This window comes from Thalassophryne amazonica, chromosome 14, assembly GCF_902500255.1.
Source record: "Thalassophryne amazonica chromosome 14, fThaAma1.1, whole genome shotgun sequence".
NCBI lineage: Eukaryota > Metazoa > Chordata > Actinopteri > Batrachoidiformes > Batrachoididae > Thalassophryne > Thalassophryne amazonica.
The window spans coordinates 80,226,532-80,248,834 of record NC_047116.1 but is presented as its reverse complement, the minus strand read 5'-3'; the positions used below and the strand labels follow the sequence as shown (position 1 = coordinate 80,248,834).

Here is a 22,303-nt window from a genome sequence, read left to right as displayed (position 1 = left end):
ACCTAGGGTAAATTCAATTGATTGGACATGATTTGGAAAGGCAAACACCTGTCTACATATAATGTCCCAGAGTTGACAGTGCATGTCAGAGCCGAAACCAAGCACGAAGTCAAAGGAACTGAATTGAATTGAGTTCATCCAGTGATTCATTTTTTGAGTGTACTTATGTAAATGTGTTTTCTATGGTTTATTTTATTTTTAATAAATTTGCAAAAATGAAAAATAAAATCATGTTGTCATTATGGGGTGTTGTTAGTAGAATTTTGAGAGAAAAATTATTTTACCCCATTTTGGAATAAGGCTGTAACATAATACAATGTGGAAAATTTGAAGCACTGTGAATACTTTCCGGATGCAGTTCTAAAGTGATGGATCAGTTTTGTTTCGTTTGTTTTTGTTTTTTTTTGTTTGTTTTTTTGGATTAGAAAAAAAAAACTCATGAAATGAGTGAATGAAAAAAACAATGAAAACAAGGTGTCGAATGTTTTAGATGATTTTTTAAAATAAATGTTATATTAATGTGCAATATATAAAGTGTCATTCATTTTCTATACCTGCTTACTCTGGTCAAGGGTCAGAGGGGGGCTGGAGCCTATCCTAGCAGTCACAATGCGTGAGGCGGGGTCCACCCTGGACAGGACACCAGGCTGTCACATGTCTTAAACTGTACATGATACTGAACACTAACTAAAGTGAAAAAACTTGTATCAGTTGACCAGAGGGACCGAGCAGGAAAGGATGTGCAGCAGGTTAGGGTGACAAAGGATGCAAATGGTAATGTCATGACAAGCGAGCCTAGTGTATTGGTAAGGTGGTGGGAGTACATACAAATAAACAAACCCATTCACACATAGCTGCAGTCAATTTAGAGTCAGCAATCCGACTAACCTGCATGTCTTTGAATGTGGGAGGAAGCCAGAGTACCTGAACAGAACACACGCAAACAGGGGGACAACATGTAAACTTCACATAGAAAGAACCAGATGGAAAGTTATCCCATGACCTTCTTGCTATGAGGCAACAGTGCTAACCACTAAGCCACAGTACTGCCCATGAACAATATCAATGAATTAAAAAAATAACCTTTGTCAAAATCATGAAAAATAAGATCTGTGGCAAAGCTGATCTTGTTTATCACTTACATAACTTATAATTCGATTTTTATTATGTCCTTTCTCTTGGTACAAAGTACAAAATAACACATATTTTCTACTTTGAATTTGTTATAGTTCAATTTTAGTTTGTTCTCCAGCTTGTCTGTGAGACCCTGTGTGTGTGTGTGTGTGTGTGTGTGTGTGTGTGTGTGTGTGTGTGTGTGTGTGTGTGTGTGTGTGTGTGTGTGTGTGTGTGTGTGTGTGTGTGTGTTCATGAAATAGTTTTTCAACCCTAATTCAGTGTGCTTGTGTGTATATTCCAGAGTGTAATTTTGAACTCCATTGAATCATCTGCCTTGAATGCATCTGCAATTTCAACTATTCATTGTGCCGCTATCGCACTCTCCTTATACTGTGTACTGCATTTTCACACATTTATGCCACTCCAGACTTCCTCATACAATACCACAACTCCTCTCTTGGCACCCTGTCATAAGCTTTCTCTAAATCCACAAACACACAATGTAACTCCTTCTGACCTTCTCTGTACTTCTAATCAATGCTCTCAGAGCAAACATTACATCTGTAGTGCTCTTTCTTGGCATGAAACCATATTGTTACTCACAGATCTTTACTTCTTTTCTAAGACAAGCTTCCAAGATTCTTTCCCATATTGTCATACTGTCAGTGATAAACTCTAGGCCTCTGTAATTACTGCAGCTCTCCATTCCTCAGGCATTGTCTCATTTTCCACGATTTTATTGAGCAATCTGGTTGGAAACTCCACTGTCATATCTCATAGATAGTTCCCTGCCTCCACTGAAATGCTATCTGGACCAATTGCCTTTCCAAACTTCATCCTCTTCATAGCTGTCCTCACTTCAGTCTTACTAATCAGTTGCATTTCCTGATTTACTCTCATCACATCAACCAGCCTTCTCTTTCTCTAATTTTCTTCATTCATCAGCTCCTCAGAGTACTCCCACCACCTTCTCAATACTCTTGGCTCGCTTTTTGTGACATTACCATCTGCAGCATTTATCACCCTAAATTGCTGCACATCCTTTCCAGCTCGGTCCCTCTGGGCAACTGGCACAAGTCTTTCTCACCTCAGTTAGTGTTCAATAACATGTACAGTTTACTTCATGCTGTCTGTTTAATCTTTGGCACTTCTCTTTTCAACTTGTGTCACAGGAGCCTAGTGAAGCACTTTTCTTTCTGGTGCCACACAAACCATCTATAGCTCAACACCTCAAAGACAGAGGAGCTGGTCATTGACTTTAGGAAGTCCAGAACAAGTCTATGGCCAGTTCTGATTGAGGGAGCTGAAGTGTAGGCTCAGGCTGTGGATTCCTACAGGTACCTCGGGCTGGGGCTGGACAGCAAACTGGACTGGACAACCCACACCAACCACCTGTATAGGAAGGGTCAGAGCAGGCTGTACTTTCTGAGGAGGTTGCACTCATTTAACATCTGCAGGAAAGGATGTTCTACCAGTCTGTAGTAGCCAGCATCCTCTTTTACACTGTTGTGTGCTCAGGGGGCGGCACATCCAAGAAGGACACTTCCAGGCTAGACAAACTGATCAGGCAGGCTGGCTCTGTGGTTGGCATGAAGCTGGACTCTCTAGTGATGGTGGCAGAGAAGAGAACACTGGACAAACTGCTGGACATTATGGATGATACCAGTCACCCTCTGCACACCGTCATCAGCAACCAGAGGAGCCTCTTCAGCCACAGACTGCTCCTTCCCAAGTGCAGGACCATCAGACTGAAAAACTCCTTTGTCCCTCAGTCCATCAGACTGTACAACTCCTCACTCAGGGGGAGGAGGAGTAACAGGAAGACAGAGGACAGGAATGAGAGGAACAGTAGTAGCCAGTAAACCAGTATTGATCAGTATGGCTGGTATTTATATTGTGTACTTATATTTATATTTGCAAACTGTTTTTCTTTTTTACTTTCACTTTTGATACTCTGAGTGCTTCTTACCCTGTGCGCTGCTATATAATGCTGCTGGAACCTCAGTTTCCCTAAGGGAGGCTTTCCTAGGGATCAATAAAGTTCTATCTAATGTAATCTAATCTAATTTTCTTGTAGTCATATTCATTTTGATCATGTTTCTGACTTTCCTGATTCTTTTTCAGCACACTCGTTCTCCTTAAGGGCCTTTCAATCAATCAATCAATCAATCAATTTTATTTATATAGCGCCAAATCACAACAAACAGTTGCCCCAAGGTGCTTTATATTGTAAGGCAAGGCCATACAATAATTACGGAAAAACCCCAACGGTCAAAACGACCCCCTGTGAGCAAGCACTTGGCAACAGTGGGAAGGAAAAACTCCCTTTTAACAGGAAGAAACCTCCAGCAGAACCAGGCTCAGGGAGGGGCAGTCTTCTGCTGGGACTGGTTGGGGCTGAGGGAGAGAACCAGGAAAAAGACATGCTGTGGAGGGGAGCAGAGATCAATCACTAATGATTAAATGCAGAGTGGTGCATACAGAGCAAAAAGAGAAAGAAACACTCAGTGCATCATGGGAACCCCCCAGCAGTCTAAGTCTATAGCAGCATAACTAAGGGATGGCTCAGGGTCACCTGATCCAGCCCTAACTATAAGCTTTAGCAAAAATTAAAGTTTTAAGCCTAATCTTAAAAGTAGAGAGGGTGTCTGTCTCCCTGATCTGAATTGGGAGCTGGTTCCACAGGAGAGGAGCCTGAAAGCTGAAGGCTCTGCCTCCCATTCTACTCTTACAAACCCTAGGAACTACAAGTAAGCCTGCAGTCTGAGAGCGAAGCGCTCTATTGGGGTGATATGGTACTAAGAGGTCCCTAAGATAAGATGGGACCTGATTATTCAAAACCTTATAAGTAAGAAGAAGAATTTTAAATTCTATTCTAGAATTAACAGGAAGCCAATGAAGAGAGGCCAATATGGGTGAGATATGCTCTCTCCTTCTAGTCCCCGTTAGTACTCTAGCTGCAGCATTTTGAATTAACTGAAGGCTTTTCAGGGAACTTTTAGGACAACCTGATAATAATGAATGACAATAGTCCAGCCCAGAGGAAATAAATGCATGAATTAATTTTTCAGCATCACTCTGAGACAAGACCTTTCTAATTTTAGAGATATTGCGCAAATGCAAAAAAGCAGTCCTACATATTTGTTTAATATGCGCATTGAATGACATATCCTGATCAAAAATGACTCCAAGATTTCTCACAGTATTACTAGAGGTCAGGGTAATGCCATCCAGAGTAAGGATCTGGTTAGACACCATGTTTCTAAGATTTGTGGGGCCAAGTACAATAACTTCAGTTTTATCTGAGTTTAAAAGCAGGAAATTAGAGGTCATCCATGTCTTTATGTCTGTAAGACAATCCTGCAGTTTAGCTAATTGGTGTGTGTCCTCTGGCTTCATGGATAGATAAAGCTGGGTATCATCTGCGTAACAATGAAAATTTAAGCAATGCCGTCTAATAATACTGCCTAAGGGAAACATGTATAAAGTGAATAAAATTGGTCCTAGCACAGAACCTTGTGGAACTCCATAATTAACCTTAGTCTGTGAAGAAGATTCCCCATTTACATGAACAAATTGTAATCTATTAGATAAATATGATTCAAACCACCGCAGCGCAGTGCCTTTAATACCTATGGCATGCTCTAATCTCTGTAATAAAATTTTATGGTCAACAGTCAAGGCCTTTCACACTGAATACATCAGATGCGTCAAATGGGTCAAAAACCGGTCTAAAAAGCATTATTTTCAATGAGACACTTTGCTTTTTAGATGCATCAGATGCATCGCGTCAAAAGCCGAGCTAAACCGACGCTTCTGACGGGAGCGCGCATTGCCGCTTGTTGACAGGCTGACGCGGTGAAAGTTCAATCCAATCCAACCTTCGATGCTCAGAGCTGTGACGTACCTGTTGTGAAAGTGTAGGAACACGGACCCACAACAGGGGGCGTAAAAGAACGGGCAATGGATAAGCCAAACAGTAACAATGTAATGTTGTAAATTGTGCACAACGGAATACAGACAACAACAAGTTTGGAACTACAGTCAATTACACGTTGGGTGACGTGTGGGCAGGCTTGAGGATAGGAGACGCCCGTCCAGAACCGAGCCGGATCCCACACGGCCCTCACCGCCAATGGATCTGAAGAACACCGGAGACGCCAAGTCCTGAGTCCCCAGGTGGTCACCGTCTCCAGCTAGCAGACCTGGCACTGCTGGCAGAGAACAGAAACAGCACAGGTAATCACACAGTCTGTGTTCTTTTGGAAGGGAGCACCTCCACCTCCAATCACACACTCGTGCAGCTCCTGTCTAACCACTTATCTGGTTGGGGTGTGAAGCGAAGCCGTCGCTGATCACACCAAACGCCAATCCCACAGATAAGGCAACACCACAGGAAAACGGCTGCAAAGAAGTTCAGACTATTAGTCAGCGTTAAGTGTAGCAGAGAAATTACCTCCAAGGTAGCTGATTTCTCGGCGGGGAGGTGGAGTTGCAGTCCGGCCTTTAAGGTGGTGATGTGGATGAGTGACAGCTGGTGCTGATGATGAGTAACAGCTGTCACTCCCGGTTGCTATGACGGCCTCTCGTGCTTGAAGCCCGCACTTCAAGCAGGGCGCCATCTGGTGGTGGTGGGCCAGCAGTACTTCCTCTTCAGCGGCCCACACAACAGTACCTTTGCGTTGTCCAATAGGAATGACGCGTCGGGCCAAAACATGGAAGACTAGTGGCAGAAACCACTGATCTCTACAAAACGGATCAGTGTAGAAACCACTGATCTCTACAAAACGATTGGTACAGAAACCACTGATCTGTGCAAAATGGATCGGTGCAGAATCCACTGATCTGTGCAAAACATACGTGTCACAGGACTGCTCATTTATGGAGCAGTTTTCTGAAGAAAAATCCTTCAAAATGTTTTTTGTTGTTGTTTGTTACCTCAGAATTTCTGATTACTGTTAAAAAAAAAGTTTAGAACACTTGTAATTAAAATAGCTAAATAAATCAATAAAAGGTTATTTAGAAACCTTTCATCTGTAAATTAAAACCACCTGTTATTTCAGATTAGATAATTTCTTGTTTAACATAAGGACATTTATTTTTAGACAAAATAACATGGAAATTTGTACTTTTTTAAAAAAAAGTCTGGTAGATTATTTATATCTCATTTCAACCAGAAAAACAGACACTGTAAATAAATACAAATGTTTATTATAAATGCAACAGGAAATAATTTAACAATGACTGCAATGTGATTGTAAAGTAGGATTTCTGTGACATAAACCTCATGATGTTTATATATATATATATATATATATATATATATATATATATATATATATATATACAAGGTCTGTCAATAAAGCAACGGTCCTTTTTATTTTTTTCAAAAACTATATGGATTTCATTCATATGTTTTTACGTCAGACATGCTTGAACCCTCGTGCGCATGCGTGAGTTTTTCCACGCCTGTCGGTGACGTCATTTGCCTGTGAGCATTCCTTGTGGCAGGAGTCGTCCAGCCCCTCGTCGGAATTCCTTTGTCTGAGAAGTTGCTGAGAGACTGGCGCGTTGTTTGATCAAAATTTTTTCTAAACCTGTGAAACACATCGAAGTGGACACGGTTCGAAAAATTAAGCTGGTTTTCAGTGAAAATTTTAACGGCTGATGAGAGATTTTGAGGTGATTCTGTCGCTTTAAGGACTTCCCACGGTGCGAGACGTCGCGCTGCGCTCTCAGCCGCCGTCGTCAGCCTGTTCAAGCTGAAAACCTCCACATTTCAGGCTCTATTGATCCAGGACGTCGTGAGAGAACAGAGAAGTTTCAGAAGAAGTCGGTTTCAGCATTTTATCCGGATATTCCACTGTTAAAGGAGATTTTTTTAATGAAAGACGTGCGGACGGGTCCGCGCGTAGGGACGCAGCCGACGCGGTGCGGCGGCACAGGAAAAACACCTCCGTGTTGATAACCATTTGTAAAATCCAGGCGGCTTTTGATGGCTTTCAGTGGAGTGAGTATATGAGAAATTGTTTAACAGCAGGACATGTTCCAACTTGTCCTTAAGGCTTTCAACAGAGGTGTTTTTCCTGTGGCGGAGCGTTGCGTCGGCTGCGTCCCGACGCGCGGACCCGTCCGCACGTCTTTCATTAAAAAAATCTCCTTTAACAGTGGAATATCCGGATAAAATGCTGAAACCGACTTCTTCTGAAACTTCTCTGTTCTCTCACGACGTCCTGGATCAATAGAGCCTGAAATGTGGAGGTTTTCAGCTTGAACAGGCTGACGACGGCGGCTGAGAGCGCTGAGCGACGTCTCGCACCGTGGGAAGTCCTTAAAGCGACAGAATCACCTCAAAATCTCTCATCAGCCGTTAAAATTTTCACTGAAAACAAGCTTAATTTTTCGAACCGTGTCCACTTCGATGTGTCTCACAGGTTTAGAAAAAATTTTGATCAAACAACGCGCCAGTCTCTCAGCAACTTCTCAGACAAAGGAATTCCGACGAGGGGCTGGACGACTCCTCCCACAAGGAGTGCTCACAGGCGAATGACGTCACCGACAGGCGTGGAAAAACTCACGCATGCGCACGAGGGTTCAAGCATGTCTGACGTAAAAACATATGAATGAAATCCATATAGTTTTTGAAAAAAATAAAAAGGACCGTTACTTTATTGACAGCCCTCGTATATATATCAATCAATCAATCAATCAACTTTTTTCTTGTATAGCGCCAAATCACAACAAACAGTTGCCCCAAGGCGCTCCACATTGCAAGGCAAGGCCATACAATAATTATGAAACACAGTCTACGTCTAAAGCAACATAACCAAGGGATGGTCCAGGGTCACCCGATCCAGCCCTAACTATAAGCCTTAGCGAAAAGGAAAGTTTTAAGCCTAATCTTAAAAGTAGAGAGGGTATCTGTCTCCCTGATCTGAATTGGGAGCTGGTTCCACAGGAGAGGAGCCTGAAAGCTGAAGGCTCTGCCTCCCATTCTACTCTTACAAACCCTAGGAACTACAAGTAAGCCCGCAGTCTGAGAGCGAAGCGCTCTAATGGGGTAATATGGTACTATGAGGTCCCTAAGATAAGATGGGACCTGATTATTCAAAACCTTATAAGTAAGAAGAAGAATTTTAAATTCTATTCTAGCATTAACAGGAAGCCAATGAAGGGAGGCCAACACGGGTGAGATATGCTCTCTCCTGCTAGTCCCCGTCAGTACTCTAGCTGCAGCATTCTGAACCAACTGAAGGCTTTTTAGGGAACTTTTAGGACAACCTGATAATAATGAATTACAATAGTCCAGCCTAGAGGAAACAAATGCATGAATTAGTTTTTCAGCATCACTCTGAGACAAGACCTTTCTGATTTTAGAGATATTGCGTAAATGCAAAAAGGCAGTCCTACATATTTGTTTAATATGCGCTTTGAATGACATATCCTGATCAAAAATAACTCCAAGATTTCTCACAGTATTACTATATATATATATATATATATATATATATATATATATATATATATATATATATATATATATATATATATATATATATATATATATATAGTCATTTCAACTTGTAATTTCACCAAAATATGTAATTGCCTTTAATGTGGTTATCAGGACAGAGTCATTTCTAAAATATTAATTTGAGTGCAATAAGTGGAGAGCTTCTACCTGTGCAAATGTCTTTTGACTTTGATGTCGTGGACATTTTTAATGATCCGTTCATTTATTGTTAAAATATAAAATGAAACAGCTTTTTTAAAAATAATAAAATAGTTGCTGTTCAAAGAGCCTTTTATTTAGAAGCAGGTGATGTTATGCTGGATTCTCTGGACCAGATGAAGGTCTCGTCTGCAGCTTTGAACTTTGGTGGTGTTGCTGAAGACACTTTTGTCCTAGTTTGAAGAGCAGAGATGTTTTCTTTCGAATGGACTTTGTGGTGTTCAGCTCATCAATGGAAGTTTGGTTGTCTGCACAGCAAATGTTCCTGATTGGGACAAATAAAAATATTTCTTTAAATATAAAGAAACACTAAACAGTTTATATATAATAAAAGAAAAAAAAAAAAAAACGGGGAAAAAACAATGGAAAAAAATGCCCCAAAAAATAAGTTATTTAAAGTTGAGCTTTTGTGGTCTCCGAAAAAAGCTGTAGCTTTATTTGGTAAAAATAAAAAAGACTGAACCATTTAGAAATTAAAGCATTCACTCAGATCAACTCTGCTAAAAGGCTAAGCTAACGTTAGCCGATCATTAAACCTTCACAGCAGTTCAGTAAACATCATGTTTTATTTTTACATTATTCTCACCTCAATAAAGCTACAGAACTAAACTCCATTTGGCAAACTGGGACTTCGCATATATCCAAAAAGTGGGAGATTTCGGACTGAGTGGGTCTGCTCCATCCCCCTGGCTGCCTGCCTTGGTCTGCCCAGGGATGAAGGCTGGCTTGTCCATGCGGGTCGGCCCACTGTCGTGGTTCGATCAATATCCCACCAAGTCGTCAGTCCTTCCTCAGCCGGCGTCACTCCGCAAAGTAGCTGAAAAAAAAGCTTCTCCCAGCAGGGTGATGGGAGAATCATTCTACTGCTGTTTTTTAAAGCTTTTTTGTGGTTCAGGTGACCCAAAATCAAGATGGCGATCGCTGAACTTTTTTCAGGTTGTGGAAACGGCCAGAGTGTGACGTGGTAATCTCCGCCCCCTTGCCGCTTCTGAAGCAATGCATCTGACGTCATGCGTCGGATGCGTCGACGGATTGGGACACGTTGACAGACTGGCCTAAAGTATTCAGTGTGAAAGGCCCTTTAAAGTATCCTGTACATCTTCATTCCACCAGAAAGTGTCCTTGTCTTCCATCACCTGTCTAGATGCCAGAGCCAATACCTTCATAGCTGTATCCCCTCACCACATCAGCCGTAGTTGCTCCACTATCCAGAATCACTTCACCTCCATCCAGTTCCTGTCTCACCTTCTCCCTGAATTCAAGCAGCAGTCTTCCTCCTTCAGCTTCCACCATCTGATCATAGTCTTTGTTCTCACTCTCATCATCTTCACCTCGAACGTCACCCCAGAAACAAAGATTTGATGCTGTCTAGCTACACTTTTACCTACAATACCTTTACAGTCTCCAATTCCTCTGAAGTTGCATCTTTTTCAGATGATGTGTGCATGTTCCTCTGCTTTTATGTCACACTGTGCTGCTCCTTTTCTTAAAATAAGTATTCACAACAGCAATTTCTATCCATTTTTGCAAAACCACCACCATCTGCCTTTCCACATTGCTTTCCTTGGTACCATAGCAACCTACTACACACATAGATACAATTTTGAAATCCAACTCTAATGTTCTAACACCTTGCTTCCCTTGCAGAGTTGCTTTCTCCTCTCTGCCATATCAGCCATCTCGCTCCCTTTTCCAGTCATACTTTCCACAAATTTCCACAACTCTAATTCCTCCTGTTCTTCAGCTTCCCTGCCCAACAGCATCCCAATATCTGCTGGAATCCCGTTGGACAACAGCAACAGTGGCCATTTTTAAGCTGAACCTCAACCATTTCAGTGTGGAAATGTGATTTGTGATCTGTATGTTTGGTTTGGTAACATTTATGCTGGATGTCTTTTGTGACACCTGACCTGCTGTTTTATTCATACCAATTGAGTTTGAATTATAGCATGCACAATTTAAAGCCAGATATATTTTAGATTGTTTAAATTGAATTTTTGCATTGTATTTGGTTGATTTCACAATTAAATTTGAACGTTGACACAGTCTTGTCTTGCATGGGTTTACAGCATGGCGACACATGGTGGCCTGTGGCCTTGTGTTCCATCAACACAACCACACTTATCATTGTGTATCCCTGTATACTTAATCCATTCACTTAGACAGTTGTAAAACCACAAAGTCTGCCACACAGTCTTTGTTACTTGTACTGGTCCCATTTGTCGAAGGTTGGCAGCCTCCTTTCAACATCACTACAATGATGAAATGCAGTTTTAATGCTCAAGGAAGGAGTGATGAGTGAGACAACGGCAGGCAGCTGAGGAGGAGATGATGACTACGGGCCAAACCCAACAGTGTTACTGAGACTGCCACCTCCAATCCACCCCCATCCCCAGAAACAAACTTCATGGACCTCTAGAAACCCCAGACCCAGTGCTGATGGATGTCCAGGTGGCTGACCATGAGAGAGGAAGGGCCAGTTAACCAAGGATCACTGAAGCCACCTGGGAGGCACCACAGCTGAAGGAGGTCATTTTCACTGTAAAAGGCCAACATTAGGAGTATGATAGCAACAGCTTAGTTCATCCAAGTGAGCTTGTTTAAACACTGTGACAACACTGAAAAAAAAACTTTAATTTCTTTCTGTATAACAAACCCATCCGAAATGGCCCAAAGTCAGGTCCACAAGTATTTGGACAGGGACACCATTTTTTGTAATTTTGCCTCTCTGCATCAAAAGGATGGAGCTCAGATGAAGCAAGATATTCTCGTTGTGTAGACTTTCAGCATTCATTCAAAAGGTTTAACAAAAATAACACATTAACCATTCAGGAATTACATGTATTTTTATACACAGTATATTCATTTTCACAATCCCTTACAGAAAGAGTATTCTCTGACAATGTGTTTGTGTATTTGTGTGTGTGTGTGGTGCAGTGGTGAGGGGGGATGAAAAATCACTGGACAGATGTTCTTTAAACTTGGTGGAATATTGCTTGGATAGATATCTAGAGATGATCAGAGCTTGGAGTAGTTTGGTCAAAGGTGAAGACAAAGAAAACATGGTCCAAAAAAACCCTTTTTGGTTTATATCAACAACCAAGAAGCCTATCTGGATCACACTTGGTGGGAATATTACTTGAATAGATGTCTAGAGGTGATGAGATATGTAAAAAAAGGTGTTTTTTCACTTGAACTTCATCTTTGTCCAAACTACTCCAAAATCTCAACAACAAGTAGCCGAGGTCAAACCTGGTAGGAATATTACTTATTATTTATTTCAAAAGGTGATTAGATTTTAATAAGGATGTCCCACTCAGGTTGTTTTTTCATTTTGTTTTGCTTATTGCTTCTGATCTGGGACATTTAATATTTAGTATCTGCATATACCAAGTCCTGATCTGTATCTGTACCTACATTTTCCTCAATATTACATTTGCACAGAGCAGAATGCAAGCACATTAGAGTCAAGCCATTGTTTATGCTTGTCACTTTAACAGCTCTGCCATGCAGAGGAAAAATAAAAACAACTTCAATCCAAGCTACTTTTTAATGTCTGTATTCATTAATTTAATTGCTCTTTAAACACAGGTAAACAGTTTTTCTGTTTCATCAAGTTCACTTTGTGCTGAATTGTAATAGTACAATGAAAGTGAGAGTAATAGTGACTGAATGACATTTGTATGTAATAATAATAATAATAATAATCTACAATGTCTTTAAAAGTGAAACTTTACTCTGACAAGAGGGGAACGAACCTTACACCCCTTGTAAACTTTCTGTAAACAGGAGAAAAACATATGATGAGAAGACATGTTTATTTTTGTGGGAACTGCCATCTGGCTGACCGGGAGAAAGGTCGTATCACATACACCATCCATCAGAAATAGAGTTGGTGTGTATTTGAAGCAAACCGGCATATGTTTTTGTAACTCTCACATCAGCTGTCTTACCTCGCCATACTTATCAAACAGAGGGTGACTGACATGCACTGCTGATCACTTGTGTATTTAGAGTACAGTGTTTTTAAAACATGCACTGTGGCTGCTTACGCCACTTGCTCTGTGCTCATAAAATAAAACAAAAGCAATGCACATACATTTTTATGATGATATATGATGACTAAGGATTAATTAACTGTTGCCAATCAATCAAAAAATCATTTATCGGGCATATCTGGACACCCCATTCTGGAGTATTTAGGTCAAAGGCCAAGGAGCAACGAAAACCTTTTTGTACATTTAAACAACATTTAATCCAACGAGCCTAAGATAAACCAAAGATGGGCCATTATTTCTCAGAGAAGTTTGGTCAAAGGTCAAAGTCAAGGGAAACATGTTCCCAAAAACACCTGTTTTGTATATATCAAAAACCAAGAAGCCTTGATGGACAAACAAAAGTATATATTTATTGTAAAAACCTGCTTATTACAATTAAGGGTCACAACATTGCTGGAACCAATCCCATCGGTCATTGAGCAAATGGCAGGGTACACCCTGGACAGGCCCGCAGTCTATCACAGAGTGACATATACGAGGTCTATCAGAAAAGTATCCTACCTTTTTATTTTTTAAAAAAACTATATGGATTTGAATGACATGCGATTACACCAATCATGCTTGAACCCTCGTGCGCATGCGTGAGTTTTTTCATGCGTGTCGGTGACGTCATTTCCCTGTGGGCAGGCCTTGAGTGAGATGTGGTCCCGCCCTCTCGGCTGAATTCCTTTGTTTCACACGCTGCTCGAGACGGCGCGCGTTGCTTTATCAAATTTTTTTCTGGACCTGTGAGGAATATCCGAGTGGACACTATTCGAGAAATTAAGCTGGTTTTCGGTGAAAAGTTTAAGCTGATGAGAGATTATGGGGTGTTTCTGTCGCTGTAAGGACTTCCCACAGAGCGGGACGTCGCGCAGCGCTTCCAGGCGCCGTCGTCGGCCTGTTTTGACCTGAAAACATCCTAATTTAAGGCTTAATTCACCCAGGATGTCGTGAGAGAACAGAGAAGATTCAGAAGAGGCCGGCATGAGGACTTTATGTGGACATTCCACTGTTTAAGGACATTTTGTAATGAAAGACGTGTGCGCAAATTCTGTGTGTGCCGCGACAGGAAAAACACCTCCGTGTTGAAAACCATTTGTAAAATTTAGGCGGCTTTTGATGGCTTTCAACAAGTGAGTAACTGAGAAATTGTTTAACAGCTTGGGCATGTTCCAACTTGCCCGTTAAGGTTTCCAACGGAGGTGTTTTTCCTGTTGCGACCCCCTGCGGTCGGGTCCGGCCCGACATGCGACTCTGCCCGCACGTTTTTTCATTACAAAATGTCTGTTAACAATGGAATGTCCAAATAAACTCCTCATGCCGACTTCTTCTGAAAGTTCTCTGTTCTCTGACGACTTCCTGGGTCAACAGAGCCTGAAATGTGGAAGTTTTCAACTTGAAACGGCGAGACGCTGCCGCCTCGAAGCGCAGATCGCCGTCAGGCACCATGGGCCGTCCTTACGGCGACACTACCAGACCAAAATCTCTCATCAGCCGTTAAAATTTTTACCGAAAACCAGCTGAATTTATCGAATGGTGTCCACTCAGTTGTGCCTTACAGTTTTGAAAAAATTTTGATCAAACAAAGCAGCAGTCTCTGAGCCATTCCTAAACAATGAAAAAATCGACGAGAGGGTGGGCGACTCCTCACTCAAAGACTGCCCACAGGCGAATGACGTAACCGACAGGTGTGAAAAAAACTCTTGCATGCCCACGAGGGTTCAAGCATGTCTGATGTAATCACACGTGATTCAAATCCATATGGTTTTTGAAAAAAATAATAAGGTCGGATACTTTTCTAATAGACCTCGTATACACAAACACATTCACACTCACCATCAAATTAAAGTTTCCAATTCACCTAACCTGCATGTCTTTGTGGGAGAAAGACAGAGAACAGCGAAAACATGCAAACTCCACACAGAAAGGCCTAGGTCAGAAGCAAACCTCTGACCTTCTCACTGGAAGGCAACAGTGCTAACAGCTAAGCCACCATGCTGCCCTAAATCATTCAATGTTCACCAAATGATCTGTGATTGACTTGTATGAATTACTTCAAAATGAGCCCTATGATAAACTGGCATCCTGTCCAGGGTGTACCCTGCCTCATGCCCTAGTATTGCTGGGATAGACTCCAGCCCCCTTGTGACAGTTAATTAGAGTAAGCAGGTATAGCAGATGGATGGATGGATGAACTTTAAAATGAGGTCACAAAGACATAAGATGATGAAGTCATACATAGTCAAAAATACCATCACAGACATACAGTACGTGTACGTAGTGGTGTATAGAGCATGCAGAGTAAACATCAGCCCTGTGGTACTTTCTTGTTTTCTAGCCCCCTAGACAGCAGTATCTTTTAATAAAACAGTTCAAAGCAAATAGAAGGGCACATATACCCAAGAAGTATCTGCTCACGCTGAATATACAGCCTGCAGGTTTTAAAGTGTAGGTGACACAATATGTAATGTTTTTTTGTTTTTTTTTTGAGTAATGAAGAGTAAAATTAAACGACAGTTTGAAATTTATCTTTTCCTGGTGCACATTTACTAAAGAAATAAAAAAATAAATATCAGATTCAGACAACTTTATTGATCCCTAAAAGGGCAATTCATTTCACACCCAATTACCTCAGACAAATATACAGCAATTAATCCACAAGTATTACTAGTTGAACGTAATAATGGCACACATCAGAATTAAAACAACCACACATATACATTTGATTGTTTATGTACACTAAACTTTGAAACAATCCGCCATCCAAATTGAGGCAATGTGAGTGTGTGTGTGTGTGTGTGGGGGGGGTGCAGCAACAAGTGGTCATGCAGCCAGCTTGGGGGGAATGGGGAGCTGCTGCAGCTAAAGCCGCGCTGCATCCCGGAGGGGGGAGGGAGTGGCGTGAGTGGGGGCCGTGACGGGGGTGTGGGGACAGGAACACAAAGGAGGTGTAGGGGGTGGGAGCATGCGTATCAGTCTCTGTCCATGTGTGAGTGGCAGATGAGTTAAGTTTATGTCAGTTTCTGTCCGTGTGTGCATAAAGTCTGATGTTGCTAGGCAACATCAGGCTGGGGCGGGGGGGTAGATAAATAAGAAGGGGGAGCCGAATTCCTTCACCAAGGCTGTAGATCCTTCTTGGGGGAGAGTAGGGCATTTGACCTTCAGGAGCCGATAAGGGTGCCATGTTGATGTTAGGCAGAGAGATACAGAATTCCATTTACTGCACCTCTGACCATCTAGAGTCCAATTTTATGAAGAATGCTGTCATCCAAGCAACATCTTTTTCAAGGACGTCCTTGTTCATTTCAGCAAGACAATGCCAAGCCACATTCTGCACGTGTTACAACAGTGTGGCTTTGTAATAAAAGAGTGCAAGTACTAGACTGGCCTGCCTGCAGTCCAGACCTGTCGTCCATTGAAAATGTGTGGCACATTATGAAGGGCAAAATACGACAACAATGTGCCCTCAGTTCCCAAACACTTAATGAATGTTGTTCAAAGGAAAGGTAATGTAACACAGTGGTAAAAATACCACTGTCACAGCTTTTTTTAAATGTGTTGCAGGCATCCATTTCAAAATGAGCAAATACTTGCCCAAAAAAATAAAGTTTTCAGTTTGAAAATTAAATATACTGTCTTTGTGGTGTATTCTTTTGAATATATGTTGAAGAGGATTTGCAAATCATTACCTCCGCCAAGGAGGTTATGTTTTCTGTCGCATCCATTTGTTTGTTGGTTGGTTGGTTGGTTTGTTAGCAGGATTACTCAAAAAAATCCTCAATGGATTTCAATGAAATTTTTACCTGGGGTGTATCTTGGCCTAACTTAGAAGTCAATAAATTTTGGTAATGATTCAGAACACAATCCGGATCCAGTAATTTTTAAGGATTCTTTATCATTGCAGGATAGGGCCAACATTTTTGCATCTAACTTCATGAAGACGGGTCACAAAGGCTGAACAAAAATTAAGTTACAACACAACAATAATTTAGCTTTTGTTTCTCCTCATTGAATAAACTTGTTATTAGAAAATAAAAAAAACTTGTGTAGTTCATGCAGTTTCCCTTTATAAATACATTTGCTGAAGATCTAAGGGTTTAACCCTCTGGCGCAGACGCCGTCGTATACGACGGCTGAGACCAAGCTTTACTAAATTATAAATAACTTTTTTAATGATATGACATAGAAACGTACTTTTTTGCTGAAAAGTTAACTCCGCAGACTTTCGAGCCACCATCCACCATCTTTACACTACTCATAGAAGCTGTGTGATGACGTGCGCAATGTGAGTGTCCAATCGGAATTGGTTTACCATCACATGGTTTTCTAAAATCCAATCATAGGGCAGATTCACCTCACGTGACACACCAAAGATTGTTTTAGGAGTGATGTTTAACTAGTTTATTATATTTTGCTGTGTGTTTTGAATAAATGAGTGTGGAAAATTTTTTTCTGCTTTACTTTTTCCTTTCTTATTTCTGATTGTAAGCCTTTATTGCACTTATAAAAGACAACTATAGCATATATATTTTGAAAGTACAGGTTGTCCTGAAAAAAAAGAGACATAAAACTTGATTTTGGGATGCAGGGAGAGCTGTTAACAGCAGTAATAAATCATTTATGCCAGGCAAGTGAACTGTCCAGAAAATGCCCTCGGACCCCAGAGGGTTAACCACTGAATCTGAAACATGACGGTAGATGCGTGAAATGACATGGAATAAGTCTCTTTACCAAAGGGTATTCCATCTGACGTCAGTGACCCTGTGGCCTTGGTGGAGGTTTGAGCTCTCCAAGTGCTTCTAGTTGTACTCTGTTTTTATTTACATTTTACACAACGTTCCAACTTCATTGGAATTGGGGTTGTAATGTAATCGATGTGAGAATGGCTAATTCTCGTTGGCAGGTGGAAAAACTTATATTGACAAGCGTGTACTTGCACGGTGTCCGTGGCTTCTCCATTCGACATGGAGGCAAAACAGTATTTTCAGATTACTTTATTTTATTGTTTTGTGGATCATGGCATAATTATGTCGCGTGAGCAGATGTGGGACTATGGGAGTCTTTTAACTTGCAGCACAAAGCAGCTTGTTAACAGTAGAAACTCAATCCAAATAATGGATTTCAGCCAGTGCTGTAACCTGGCACCAAACTTACGTGTGACAAATGGACTTTTCTTCAGCCAAGACAGAAGGAATTACATTATTTTCAGATGTCATTTTGTAGAAGTGGATACATTTTCAGATGAACCAACTGAAACGGACAGGTAAGACTATATTTTTTACTCCTTCTGTGAATGGTTTTAATATTTAATAATAACGTATTACACTACTAACGTACAGTACATATGTTGTAATCTGCCTTGGTCCTTTGCCCTGTCTGTCCATTTGTGTGTTGTTCGTCTGTTTCCCCTCCAGGTTGTGTGCTGCAGAGCCGAGGAACACCTGAGATTAATCATCTCCTTGCACCTGATGTTCATGAGCTCCTGATCATGAGCGGGTGACTTAAATCCCGGCTCTGAGCTCAGTCTTTGCATGATCATGCCAGTTTCCGTGACCTTGACAATGCCAGAATCTACATTGATTCTCCAGAATCGTTATGTCGTCATTGCTGCCACTTCCATGCGCTCTGATGTCTGAGATTCCCACAGCTCATCTCAAGGTAACCTGGCCTCTATTTTCCATCATAGAGCTTGTTGACATTTTGGTGTTTCCAGATGCCTCCCTGTGCGGCTTCCACGCTGCACTGGTCCTGGCTTCCAAGCCAACTACCAGTACTACATCACTTGGAAACTTGCTGCTGCTCTCAGCCTCAGAGCACACTGTTCTGCCTCGTTCAGCTAAGTTCCTGCATGACTCTGTGTTTGTGAGATTCCGCTGTCACCCTGCTTCTGATTGTGACTGTGCATGACCAAGAAATGTTTCCAAAAACTCATTCCAAGAACTGTTTCCAAGAACTGTATGATCTCTTATGCACAACTACTAAGAACTTGCCAAGTCATTTCTAAAACCCAGTCCAACTTAATTGGAACTGCATCATAAGAAGCACAGCATCTGTCCTCTGAGGACAATTCATGGACAGTGATCTTTATTTCCTGAACTGTGAATGATCCAGCTTTAATCCTACAGTGAACTGTTTTGATGTTAAAGACTTCCAGTGTTATGAGTGCATTCATTCACCTTCTGTTCTCCTCATCCTCCTAGTTCCTCATCCTCGGTTCTGTGCATTCCACCTGGCTCCGGTTCCAGTTCCATTATCCGTTCTCGTCCTTGCTCCCAGCGTTTGAGTCCATCACCTGAAATTTTCCGGTCCCTATCCAGACCTCTAATGACAACAACATTAACTGTATTCAAAAAAGGAAACAACATTTATTTTAAAAATAGCTGATATTTTCAGTCCCTCTTGTCATTTTTCAGATTTGAAATGTATGTACCTTTTTCTTTTATATTTTATAATCACCATTCTGTGTTATGAACTCTGCCAATATCGTCATTGTTGTCAGACTGAATGTTTACCTCCAAGGTTTCTTCTCCCTCATTGTGGGTTAAATAAGGCTCAAAACCATAAGGCTGTGACCTCCACAGCTGCTTCAGAAAAGACGTCAGACTGGACTTAAAAAAAAAGCTCCACACTAAAAAAAAATGTCCGAAAACAGCTTGAGCTCCGCTGTGTTTACAATTGATTTGGGCTTGAAACCGCAGGTGCCGTTCTCGTGATGACGTAGCAACAAAATGGCCACGGATAAGGGATGAAATAGAGTGCAGGTTTCAGACAGCTGTTGTTTATCCTTCACCTGCGCACTTATCATTGACTTTTATTGTTCTGAATTTTGGAAAATATCAACATTTCATCATTTTTAGTGATTATTTGTGCACATTTTTTGGTGTCACCTACACTTTAAGTGCATGTCCTTTTCATAAAATTTGTGCAACAACCCTGAATCCAGTAGAGCAGAGTATTGTGTTCCCTTTTACACACCGGTGAGGAAAGTGGCTTAGCAGAAACAGGTCACAGGGTCTTGGCTGAATGTAAACATATTTGGCGGCAGAACCTCCCATCAGTAAAATGATACCAGCAACAAGGAGGATCTAGTCCCAAAAGCCCTCAACAGAGACTGCTTTTTCAGACCTGCTGGTCATTAGCTCCATGAGTATGGCTACCATCCATCCAGTTGACTTACAGCACAAAACTGAAGATCTGGTGGGGGGGGTAAACCATCAGTCAGCCCGGGTCAGGTATCCTGGGCTGGAAAACACTTCACTATTTCTATTCCAAGGACACTGGACTGCTCTAATTTGGTTGATGCATTAACACCTACTTGCACACTCTGAGGTGACATGAGGTAGATTTAGTGAGTGTAAAACGTAATGATGTTTACTGGAAATGGATAAGTCAGGCGATGAGAGGTACAAAAATGAATTTACAACCTTAACAAGCATACATCCAACAGTTTTTTGATGCTGTCAAGTGATAACAAAGTAATGAGGGTGCACAGTAGGGTTTAATCGTAATAGCTGCATGTGACGAGCTAGTACCCGCCAAGTCGACAAATTTTCTTCTACTCAACTCGTCACGTAATTTAGGTTTTGATAGTTCTGCAAGAAAATCTAGACAGGATAGACAGATTGTTTCAATGTGGACAGAGATCAAGTAGGAACTGACATGGGGCAACATCCACCAACCCCTTTCACCATGTGCACTCTTTTGCACTCAGATTTCATGCTGCATAAAAAAAAACAGTGGGGTCAGACATACCTCAAATGCAATGTGTCAGTATGCCATCAACCATACACCATAGATCACCAGGATAGGGCACTTTGCTTCCTTCATACTATTGGCTAGGCTGGTTGCCATGGAAAAATAATAAATTTGTTTTAAGTCAAATAAAGTGAAAGGGCTTTCATCAGATAGGCAGCCCAGCCTTGGCTATGTTTCATTATTACTGAAACACTTATCTGAAGTTGAAAGAATCCCAAAGTTCTCCTGTCACACACACACATATGCACACACACACACTTTACTCCAGATACAGAATAGGACAGCATTTCATTTTGCCTTTAATTACACTAATGGAAGATCCTTTGTTGACCTTAGTGCTTATGAACAGGAGACGTAAAGAGGACAGGCACCCCGCTAAAGGTCCCACTGTAACAGGTAAGCCCCTGGCAGCTGTAATGAGTTTAGCATCCTCTCTGCTTCACATCTTGCCTTGAAAGGGCTTTGCCCAGTGAAAAGTGTTCTGCACAGGGCTCTGTGGATAAAACGAGGCAAGATCATCTACAAAAGGCCAATACAAGGGATAGATAGAGGATCCATGACCAACAATCTGACATTCAATGTAATTTATTTCATCGCTCTTGCTTGCCTCTACTGGTGGTTGGCTCTCACTGCGGTATTGTATCACTTCCTGTTCCGGAGCACAGCGGTGTTTTGCTGTATCTGTTAGCTGTTTAATCTGCGCAGTTAGATTGATCTAGTTATCTAGATAACGATTTGTTTCCCAGTGTAATCTTCACGTGCCTTAACTAAAGCACTCCCTCTGCTGAATCACCTCTAAATTATTTACACATTATTCACGTTGTGTGTTTTTAGGAATCCGCTAGCTTAGCGCAGCTACTAGCTCTTAGCCGGTTTAGCATGGCGGCTTCTCCTGTCTCTCCCGCAATTTTCTGCTCTGGGTGTGAAATATTTAGTTATTCCTCGGCCTCCTTTAGCAGTAATGGTACTTGTAATAAGTGTAGCTTATTCGTAGCTTTGGAAGCCAGGCTGGGCGAATTGGAGACTCGGCTCCGCACCGTGGACAATTCTACAGCTAGCCAGGACCCTGTAGTCGGTGCGGACCAAGGTAGCTAAGCCGCCGTTAGTTCCCCTCTGGCAGATCCCGAGCAGCCAGGAAAGCAGGCCGACTGGGTGACTGTGAGGAGGAAGCGTAGTTCTAAACAGAAGCCCCGTGTACACCGCCAACCCGTTCACATTTCTAACCGTTTTTCCCCACTCGGCGACACACCCACGAGGATCAAACTCTGGTTATTGGCGACTCTGTTTTGAGAAATGTGAAGTTAGCGACACCAGCAACCATAGTCAATTGTCTTCCGGGGGCCAGAGCAGGCGACATTGAAGGAAATTTGAAACTGCTGGCTAAGGCTAAGCGTAAATTTGGTAAGATTGTAATTCACGTCGGCAGTAATGACACCCGGTTACGCCAATCGGAGGTCACTAAAATTAACATTGAATCGGTGTGTAACTTTGCAAAAACAATGTCGGACTCTGTAGTTTTCTCTGGGCCCCTCCCCAATCGGACCGGGAGTGACCTGTTAGCCGCATGTTCTCCTTGAATTGCTGGCTGTCTGAGTGGTGTCCAAAAAATGAGGTGGGCTTCATAGATAATTGGCAAAGCTTCTGGGGAAAACCTGGTCTT

The 22,303-nt window shown here is 41.7% G+C and overlaps 1 long non-coding RNA gene across 1 annotated transcript; it reads left to right on the top strand.

The window, feature by feature from the left end:
* The first annotated feature begins 828 nt into the window (after nt 1-828).
* Nucleotides 829-21,400, top strand: LOC117524897. Its single transcript, XR_004564896.1, has 4 exons — nt 829-1,043; nt 9,040-9,041; nt 16,065-16,072; nt 21,390-21,400. It is a non-coding gene; the product is annotated as an uncharacterized LOC117524897 (long non-coding RNA).
* The last annotated feature ends 903 nt before the right edge of the window (nt 21,401-22,303 follow it).